At 41.7% G+C, this 9,907-nt stretch overlaps 1 pseudogene; it reads left to right on the top strand.

Moving 5' to 3' along the window:
* Positions 1–6,470: 6,470 nt before the first annotated feature.
* LOC147460150 (uncharacterized) lies at positions 6,471–7,007 on the top strand (annotated as a pseudogene).
* The last annotated feature ends 2,900 nt before the right edge of the window (positions 7,008–9,907 follow it).

Below are 9,907 nucleotides of genomic sequence, written 5' to 3'. Positions count from 1 at the left end.
GACCTGCAAATGCTTGCCAAAGTCATAGAAATCGGAGAAAGTGAGTAGGCGTGTGCTGGAGCAGCTGGCGACTAAGCTCGAGAGGACGCAACCTGCTCCGATACCAATTGTTGGAATTAGGGTTGCAGAGAAACGCACACAGCTTGGAGAAGATGAAGGAAGCTCAAGGCACACAATAGAGAGTGTGTTACTCAGTATACAATGGAAAGATAGATAGCCCTAGAGTGATGAGCGTATATACAATGCACGGGGGAAAAAACCTCCTAAAGAGGGGAAAAATGCCCCAGCGGTCCTAGTGTGTTCACACACATCACTACCACATGTATATGGTAACAACTTAGTTGTGGGCTTTATCACTCTTTTGACTGCCTTATATGTGTCATGTAGTAACCACAAACCCACCAAAGCTTTGAGCACTTGTACACGAAGACTTTTACCTCACATTGGTCCAGAGTCCACTAGACCAGGGCGAGTGACTAGACCTCTTGGCTAGACCTGGACGAGAGAGGACTAGACCCAGCCTAGAGACTACTAGACCAGGACGAGAGAATAAACAAGCAGGTCTAGAACGAGAGACTAGACAAGCAGGTCTAGACGAGTAGGTTGAAAAACTAAGCAGGTTGAGGGAAAACTAGATGGAGCCAAGTTGAGGCAGGCCCAAACCAGTAGCTCCTCGACTCGACTTTCGACGGAGTGAGACTTTAGCTGAGGTCCCACCATGATCGCCAAAAATGAGAGCACCTGTAGTAGCGGAGATAATGTGTCATGCCCTCTATAGTGGGTGCTCCTCAATGCAATGTTCAACTAGTCTTTAAGGCTAAGACTGAGTTCCTCAAGTTGATTTGTGCTCTTTACCTCTCTCTGGCGTGGTGAATGTTTGTGTTTGGTGTGTGTGGCTATCTTGCATTCCCCTCTCTTTGTGCATTTGAGTACAAGGAGATATCACGTGCGTCCTAGTTCGCATCTACAACTAGGTGGTGTCCCTTTTCTTGTTTGGTTTCTGGCTGTGGGTTGTTGTTGTCTCTGATTGTGCTTGCCCCAGCCCCAATTGAGCAGCACGGGAGCCTCGAAGGGTATTTAGAGGCCGCTCTTCTTGTTGCCCGCCCCGGACCGCCTCAAATTGGTGCCCCCACGGAGGACGGCTTGTGTATTTTTGTGAAGGCTCAACCTTTAGCATAATCAAGTAGCTTGCATGAATCACGAGAATTTGTATGATCCCTTCATTCCCATTGCAAGGCAAAAGGTACACATAATTGTTAGTACTAAGTTGCAATTTCAACGTGTAATTCATAGAATTTTAGGTCCTCTTAGGTTGACAGAGATAAACGCATCAGTAAATCCTTTTATTTTGCCTCTCATTAGGTACTACCTTAGTTTGGACGTCTATATTTTTGTTTTGTTTTAAGAATTAGGTCATGGATAGACAATGGATAATGGCCCAAGACTAGAGGTTTTCCCCTTTCATTTCACTCCACACATTAGAATAAACATTGCAATTAGTAGAAAAATCCATTTTCAACAACGTATGGTGTTCATGTTTGGTACCCAAAGAGTAGGAGAAATTCTTGCATCACCAAACCCTGTCATCCTACCTCTTATTGATTATCATAGGTCATTTGATGTGAATATTTTTATTTTGTTGTAGAATAGATTGCAATTTAGAAAACATTATTGTGTAAATTTTTTAAGAAAGAAAAACAAAAACGTGTTTTCACTTTGAAACCGATTCAATGGAGGCCCAACGCCAAATGTCTGGATATCCTCTTTTCTTTGGAGAGCCTGGAGAGGATGCAGAATTATTTTTAGAAAATTTCAAGATGTCTTGTCGTATCAAGAGGATAATAATTGATCAAGACCGTGTAGAGATGTTTGAGGTGGTCCTTAGGAAAGATGCTAGCACTTGGTTTGACTCTTTGCCTGAGGAAGTTAAGGGAATTACACGAAAGTTGTGAATCATTTCAAGAGATACTTCTTTGATCCCCAAAACACTCAAAAGCTATGGCAAGACATTGTTTCTCATAAGCAAAAAGACTTAGATGACTACTACTTGTACAAGCAAGAGTTTCTACGTCTTTGGGCTGTATGGGTGAGAAATGTTGCTAACCCTGGTGATGGTGCAGAGTTCCTAAAGAAGGAGAGGTTCATAGCCGGACTCTTTCCTGACCTTAAGATAAAAGTTGAGGCTGGTGCACCTGCTACCTTTGAAGCAGCTGAAACTAGGGCTGCTGAGAAATATAGGAAACTCAAGTGCTTAAGGGGGGAGGTTCCAATAGAAGGTCTTAGACCCAAAGGTAAGTCACAAGCATCAACATCTAGGGAACTTCCTGAGGTAACGACGGAAGTGATTGAGAAGTTAAATGAATCTTTAAGCAGCTTGTCAATTCACCTTGCACAAGCTGTAGGTCCAAAGGGACAAGCAAAGAAGTCTGAAGAGCGAGATTCATGACCTAGGAGAGTCTTGCAATGTTGGAATTTCGGTGAGTCTGGACATGGGATGTATAATTGTCCTTGGCCCCGTGGGGAGCCAGGGAGACCTAACTTGAATTACCCAGTGATGAATGCAGGAGAAGGAACTAGTCAGCAACCACGGCTTCTACAAAGGACAAATGGAGCAAAACCACCTCCACAAGGAGTGGAGGAGTTCCACCTTTGCCAGACCCAAATGTGCATGTAGTAGAGGTGACAAACTCAAATGAGGTCGACATGGAAGCAAATGGCATTAAGCGTGGTCGAGGAAAAGGTAAAGAGAAAGAAGGTGTCACATCACAAAGTGACCATGGACGAGAAAAGAAGGCAAAGGAGACCAAGGAAGCTAAGAGGACTTGACGTCGTATCAATCTCCAAGACTTCCCTCTTGGACATGGTATGGCTCCATACAACCTATTGGAAGACATGAGAGGTAAGGGTCCTGATATCTCATGGCCTCAGTTTCTTGCATTATGCCCACAAGTTAGGAGGGATTTAACAAAGGCAGTTAGCACTACGAGAAAGGTAAAAGAGAGTGTGCCTGTTGTAAAAATTCCACATGCTGAAATGAATGAGGATATTACACCTGTGCTAGATTGTTACATCAAAGGAAGATTGGTTAGGAAAGGTCTAGTGGATGGGGGTGCACAAATTTGCATCATGACAGAGGGACTCATGCAAAAACTAAGCATGCACATCCATGAGACACATGAAATTAAAGTCAAGATGGCAAACAATAGCAAAACTAGGTATGTAGGCATTTGTAAAAATGTCTCTGTGAAGGCCTTTGGCATTAAGAAGGCAGTGGATTTCTATGTCATGTCTACCAAAGGAAATGGTTACCGATTTATCCTAGGGAGACCATGGCTAATGAAAATGCGAGCTTTGCAGGATTGGGAGAGTGGAAAGCTAATTTGTAGGAATGACAATCATAAGAAGGTTGTTTTTGACATGAAGGAGCAACGCCAAGAGGAGCTCCATGAAGAATCATCTCAAAGTGAGACGGAGGAAGGCTGGACCGATAGCACTTCAGAAGGAGAAAGTAGCGGCAGCATTACTGAAGAGGAGTCTTCCATCGAAGTCATGGTGGTAAGGTTTAATTCAAACAACCAAGAGACCTCTTGCCCAGGTTTGGAAGAGGTAGGTTCCCAAGAGAACCAAAATGTCCAAGATGAAGGAATGTTAGAAGGTATGTTGTCTACAACACTTACAAAGGACGAAAGAGAGGAGTTCAAATGTGTGCTAAGGAAATTTCTTAGGCTTTTTGCTAAAGACTACACCGATGTGCGTGGAGTAGATGCTGTTCAACACAAAATTGAGTTGAAGCCAGAGGCCACACCTAAGGCTCAGAAGCTACGAAGGCTAGGAGTCATCAAGGAGCAGGCTTTACTCAAGGAGGTAACAAAGCTTCTAGCAGCAGGTTTCATTTATCCACTGGAGAATTCAGAGTGGGTCTCTCCCGTTGTTGTCACTTCTAAGAAAAATGGCAAGTGGAGGGTGTGTGTGGATTACCGTCCACTCAATGAGGCAACAAAAAGAGATCACTTTCCCCTCCCATTTCAGGATGAGATACTAAATGAGGTAGCTGGTCATGAGAAGTACACTGTGTGTGATGGCTACTCGGGTTACTTTCAAATAGGTATCGCATTGGAAGATCAGTTGAAAAAAACCTTCATCACTCCTTGGGGTTGTTATGCTTTTAGAGTCATGCCATTTGGACTGACAAATCTCCTGCAACTTTCCAACGCTTCATGAACATGGTGTTTCAAGCATTCTTTGGAAAGTCAATCAGGGTGTTCATTGATGATTTCTGCATTTATAGCTCAAAATCATTGCATCTACAAAAGGTAGAAGAAGGTCTAAAAAAACTTTACGACATGGGAGGTCAACTCAACCCAGACAAGTGTCACATAGGTGAGGATGAAGTGATATTGCTTGGTCACAAGGTTTCCTATAAAGGTATTGAGGTGGATCCTGCAAAGACAAAAGCTCTCATTGAGCTACCATCACCAAAGAGTCTTAAGGAGGTCATCTCATTCATTCAAAAGGTGAAGTATATGTCACGCTTCATTCACTTAGCTTCGGAGTTGCTTCATCCTTTGCAAAAGTTGACACAACAAGTAGAATTTGCATGGTCTTATGAGCTTGAAGAGTACTTTTGTAACATTAAAGTCATCCTGTCAGAGCTACCAACACTCATGCCTCCTTGTTGGGAGTACACATTCTTTGTTAGCTCTAGTGTTGGGAAAAAAACAATTGGAGCGGTTTTGCTACAACAAGATCCCCATAGTACCTGGATGCGACGCATCTACTTTGCTAGTAGGGTCATGAATGCTTTGGAGAGAGGCTACACGGAGGCAGAACTCATGATGCTTTCTCTCATGTTTGCGGGGAGAAAGTTTAGATCCTACTTGCTACCAAAACCTTTTGTAATTCTCACTGCAGAAAAATTGTTTCCTTGGGTGTCATCTCAAATGAATCTTAGCACTAGGATCTCAAAGTGGATTATGGAATTGCAAGAGTTCCAATACTCTTTCAAGGTAGAAGATAGTGTGCGTGCACAATTGGCAGGGATCCTTACTTATAGGGTACATGAGAAGGAGATTAAGGTGCCTGAAGTAAAGACCCTACCATTGCCACCACCTAAAAGTATTCCTAATGCTTTTACCTTGTTCTTTGATGGAGCTTTTCGACGAGCCACAGGAAAAGCAGGGGGAGGGCTAGTATTGCTCAACCCAAGTGGGGAGGTGGTCATGCAAGAGAAGGTCAATCTACCAGGTTCAGCTAGCAACAATGAAGCAGAATATGACACACTACTTCATGGTTTAAAGATATGCATTGGCCAAGGTATACAACGTCTCATGGTAAAAGGGGATGCACTTCTCATCGTCAAGCAAATTTTAGGCATTTGGGCATGCAAAAATGAAAGCCTAAGGACAAAAGTTCATGCCATTCGTAGGATGTTTAATCAGTTTGAAGAAGTGCAACTATATCATATTCCTAGGAAACAAAATGAAGATGCCGATTTACTTGCACAACAAGCAGTTACATGTGTTGAGAAAGAAGTGCAGGTCATCATGGTGGCAGCAACTGTCAAGCAACTGAGATACCAGGGATTGGAGTCATTGACTCCCATTATTAGCTACATTTTGGAGGGTGAGTTTCCACAAGACTTCACGAAGGCTTAGAAGAGGAGACTCATGAAAAAGGCAAGCACGTATCTCTTCTTAGAAGGATCCCTCTATCAAAGAGGGAAGGATCAAGTGTGCAGAAGAGTACCAACTATTGAGGAAATCCCAGCCATTCTAAAAGGTTTGCATGAGGAAGCGTGTGGTGGTCATTTTGCACAGGAAATCACTGCAAAAAAGATTTTGCTTGCCGGATATGTTTGGCCAAGCTTGCACATTGATGTTCAACATTGGTGTAAAAGCTGCCACAATTGTCAGTTTAATGGAAACAAGCGTCTGTTGCATGGTCCACGTCAGCTAGTCCTTGCAAATGGTCCGTTTGAAAAATGGGGCATTGATGCTATGGGTCCATTGCCCAGGACTAAAAATGGAAAATTGTATATCTTGGTGTCCATAGACTACATGACTAGGTGGGTAGAAGCTCAAAGTGTGGCAAGAGTGAATGAGAGGACAGTTAGCAAGTTTGTGTACACTCACATTTGTTGCAGATTTGGCACACCTTTGGAGATTGTTTCTGATAATGGTCCAGGGTTTAGAAAGGGCTTGCTCACAGAAGTCTGTGAAGAACTTCACATTCTACATCGTCATAGTACACACTACTATCCCCAATCAAATGGTCTGGTAGAAAAAGCTAATGGTGTCATTGCAGGCATCATTAGAAAGATGGTGAAAAACAAGACAAAGTTGTGGGATGACTTCTTGGATGGTGCCTTGTGGGCGTATCGAACCACATATAGGGAAGCCACGGAGTTCACACCATTTCACTTGGTCTATGGTCAAGAGGCTTTACAACCAATTGAGCTCAACATTCCAACAATGCGACTTCATGGCAAAGCAGCACAAGATGATCAAGAAGCATGGATGGATCGACTTCTTACCCTAGCTGAGCTTGAGTGGAAAAGAGAAGCAGCATACGAGTGCTACAAGAGGAAAGCCACACAGACGAAGGAAAAGCTTGACAAGAAACTTAAGGACAAAGGCACCAATGAAGGAGATCTTGTGCTAAGGTATGACAATTGACTCGATAATCGTTTTGATGCCAAATTTGAAACTAGATGGCAGGGGCCATACATAGTCAAAAAGGCTTTCAACTCAAGTTATTATCAGCTTACGGACTTGAATGAGAAAGAGTACTCTAGAAAGGTAGACGGGTATCGCTTGAAGCTTTATTTGAGTCGCCTTCTACCAAAGGATCTACCAAAGATCTGTCAAAGGGCAGCTGTCTCATGTAAGTATTGTTACATGAAGCATGAGTGTAACTCAAACCAAAATTCTGAGGGGCCAAACAATGAAGATCTCGTCAAGGACTCTGAAGCACTCTCTTTGGAAAAGATGCTCTATGATGGTACATGAATATACCATCATCCTGGGGGAGGGCTAATGATAGCTGTTTTTCGGCTTTCCATAATTGCCATAGTAAGCTACCTCACCCTATCAAATCACTCAAAAATTTTGGTTATCCCTACCATTTCACTGTACATAGGCGTGTGTGAGTTAGGGACTTTCTCCATATTTTCTTAAAAACCCTCAGCTAGCTAGCCACTGGGCTAGTTGAGCCAAAAAAATAAATAAAATCAAAAAAATAAAATATATTATGGCCCATTTGTGTGTAAATATTTCATTGCATATAGGGCCTAAATAAAAGGATTTTTCATAATTATTTTGGTATTTATTTAAATATTTCTACCTATGGTGTGTTATTTATGCTATGTACATTGACTCACCATTACCATATTTTTTCTTACCGTTTTGCATACTCTTTTATTCCATATAAAAATAATTTCATGCAAGCTTCTCTTATTTTTGGTGTAACTCCATCCCAACAAAAATCCAAAAAAAACTAGTTTTATTTATGTGTATATTTTTTCACTATTGAGATTTTTCCTTCCTACATCTATTCTCTTTTACTCTCATAAATTAGAACACAAAAAATATTCATCTTTTTATGGTAGACTTATAATGATAGAGATTTATTTTGACCCCTTTATATTTTTTCCACCTATATTATTTATATTTGACATGTAGATATTTTTTTAGACCCCTCAATATTTGATTTTCTTAGTTGTACTATTCACTTATATCATGATCTCAACAATATCTTCAATTATAGACCTACCAATTAAGGTCAAGGGTATGTGGCATGCATGCATGCACCATGGGGAGCTCACTCTTGGAGGTATTCAAAAGAATCATCCAAAGAAGGACCTCACAAGGATCTTGTGCAGTGGAAAAAACAGTCGGTTTTGTTGAATTTTTAAATATCACATGCTCCCTGAATTTGAAAAGGTGATACAAACAAAAGTTGTAGCTCGTGAGCTGAACTTTTACCTCAAATTTTTTCATATTTTTTTGAGCTACGAGCTGTGAGCTATGATTTTATTGGTGGACCCCAGTTTGCCCATGCTATGCAGCCACACTCCCTCTTCCACTTTATCATTTTCCTCTTTCACACACACTCCTCCCTCTCCTTCCCACTCCCAAACCTGCAACTCCCATGTCCTAATTCACCCTCTTCACCATTGCCACATCTCTCACACCTCCATAGCCTTCATCCTCCATTTCTACACCCTATGTGTCCCCCTTTCTCTCTTCATATATGTCCATATTACCATACTCTCTTCAGCTTTGTAAAGAACTTCAAAAAATCAGCAAAAATCCAAGGATGACCTCTGCAAATGAAGGCTTTTATCATGAATTTTCCAAGGTTTGAAGATAACATAGCTTCATCGACACGCGCTACTTCGCCATGCTGACCGCTTCTTCTTCCGGTGCTGTAAAGTTGTGAATGTCAAAGCTTCAACCTCTCTTTACAAGCTCATCCCTTCTCTAACTTTTCTCATCATATATCTCACCATTTGGTGAATGATTTTGTAAATATTTTTTAGTGATAACTACTAACTACTGACCACTAACCTTATTGTAAAATGCACCCTCTACTAGAGTAGGCATTCCCAAATTATTCACTCAATCCTCTCTCCTTTCATCCTCAATAATTCTCTTCCCTTGAGCCCACATCCATGTGACTCAAAGGACAAGAGAGACCCACCCTCATTAAAAAAATAAAAATATACATAATCTTTTATTCCTTCAAATAAACTTGATTAGGCCTAATCCTAATCGGGGCTTCTAAAACCTATAAATAGAGCTCTTCTCTCCCTTGTAAATTATCACATGATCACACTACACCACACCATTCTCAACACATAACACACCACTCTTCAAGCCTAGTTGTGTAGAGTGTGTGCATCATGAGTACTCTATTCCATCATTACACATAGGTGCATGGAGAAGCTTGAAGTTAGTTATGCCATCTACAGGAGTGGAGTGTATGCCATACTCTTCACCACACTTGTAGCCTACTCTTGTGCATAAATAAGATTTATAGTTTTGGGTGCAATTGTATGCTGCAACTACGACTCTTCTCTCCAAATTGACTTGATAAGTTGGCTCATCAGGTGGTTGAAGGTATATTGTCCTTGAAGTTTGTTGTGCCATTTCATGCTTGGTGGTTTGAGGGCTTGTTGAATTGTTTGCCTAAAAGGTAAATTGTAAGAGGGTGCTCGGTGAGAGGGCTCCCGTGACCCTAAGACAATTTGTGTATTGGCAACAAGGTCAAGTTTTGTGTTGTCTCTCTATTTCTCATCAAGCTTTGTGTGCATCTAGTCTTTAAGTCTAAGACTGAGTTGCTCAAGTTGATTTGTGCTTTTTACCTCTCTCTGGCGTGGTGAATGTTTGTGTTTTGTGTTTGTGGCTATCTTGCATTCCCCTCTCTTTGTGCATTTGAGTACAAGGAGATATCATGTGCGTCCTAGTTCGCATCTACAACTAGGTGGTGCCCCTTTTCTAGTTTGGTTTCTGGCTGTGGGTTGTTCTTGTCTCTGATTGTGCTTGCCCCAGCCCCAATTGAGCAGCACGGGAGACTCGAAGGGTGTTTAGAGGCTGCTCTTCTTGTTGCCCGCCACGGACCGCCTCAGTAGGAATCACTCCTAAAGTGGACATAGAAATTCACTTTGTGTTTTATTGAACTTCATTCGTTGGATTCAAATAAAAAGTCAAGGAAAAAATTCACTTTTATCCTCTCCATAATTATGATTGCTTGCCCCACATGCTCTTGTCGTGCTATTCTAACACATTGGTGATTCACCAATCCTCATAGCTCATGCTTGCACCGACCTCCTCCAACACATGCTTCCATCCACATGCATTGCCCAATCATTGTTGCCTTGCCATACATGTGCTACCTAAGCTTTGTG

Source organism: Adiantum capillus-veneris, chromosome 4 (genome assembly GCF_014529385.1).
Source record: "Adiantum capillus-veneris isolate H3 chromosome 4, ASM1452938v2, whole genome shotgun sequence".
Classification (NCBI taxonomy): Eukaryota; Viridiplantae; Streptophyta; class Polypodiopsida; order Polypodiales; family Pteridaceae; genus Adiantum; species Adiantum capillus-veneris.
The sequence above is the reverse complement of the archived record's forward strand: the minus strand, read 5'-3'. Positions and strand labels throughout refer to the sequence as shown.